At 72.6% G+C, this 401-nt stretch overlaps 1 protein-coding gene across 3 annotated transcripts in view; it reads right to left on the bottom strand.

The window, feature by feature from the left end:
* The window catches only part of DNMT3A (DNA methyltransferase 3 alpha), a 103,186-nt gene extending 103,039 nt beyond the window's left edge, over window positions 1–147 (bottom strand). For all 3 annotated transcript variants that reach the window (XR_003005854.1, XM_024764414.1, XM_024764415.1), the window contains exon 1: window positions 16–147. The gene's annotated coding sequence lies outside the window, so the exon portion shown is untranslated. The remainder of the gene's footprint in view (window positions 1–15) is intronic.
* Between the last annotated feature and the right edge of the window lie 254 nt (window positions 148–401).

The raw sequence follows: 401 nt of genomic DNA, 5'->3' as shown, positions 1-401 counted from the left end.
GGGGCGGCCTGCTACCTGGAGCTGCCTCTGCGCTGGGTCCCCGCATCCAGCACTGGCCGCAGGGACAGCGGCCCCTCCTCTCCCGCGGCCGGTGTCAAGTGCCTCCCCCCGGCAGCCCGCGGAGCCCCCGGCGGTCTTCGCCCTGCAGTTCTCCCGACCTCCACCAGAGCCCACTGCTCTCTGCCTGCCTCAGCACTGGGGCTGGGGACAGCAGCGCCGGCCCATCCGCGCCGCAAGCCCCACGCCACCCGCCACCCCCGCCAGGTGCCGCCGCCGAGTGGAGGCCGGCCCACTCAACAGGACCAAGGTCGGGGCGCCAGGCTATCGAGGCCGTCTGGGAGGCTCGAGCACCTCTATAGGATGAGCCCCCTTGAAGGGAGTGAGTTCCCCGTACCTTGAGG

This window comes from Neophocaena asiaeorientalis, unplaced genomic scaffold (assembly GCF_003031525.2).
Source record: "Neophocaena asiaeorientalis asiaeorientalis breed wild unplaced genomic scaffold, Neophocaena_asiaeorientalis_V1.1 scaffold345, whole genome shotgun sequence".
NCBI lineage: Eukaryota > Metazoa > Chordata > Mammalia > Artiodactyla > Phocoenidae > Neophocaena > Neophocaena asiaeorientalis.
This window is presented reverse-complemented; position numbering and strand designations above follow the sequence as displayed.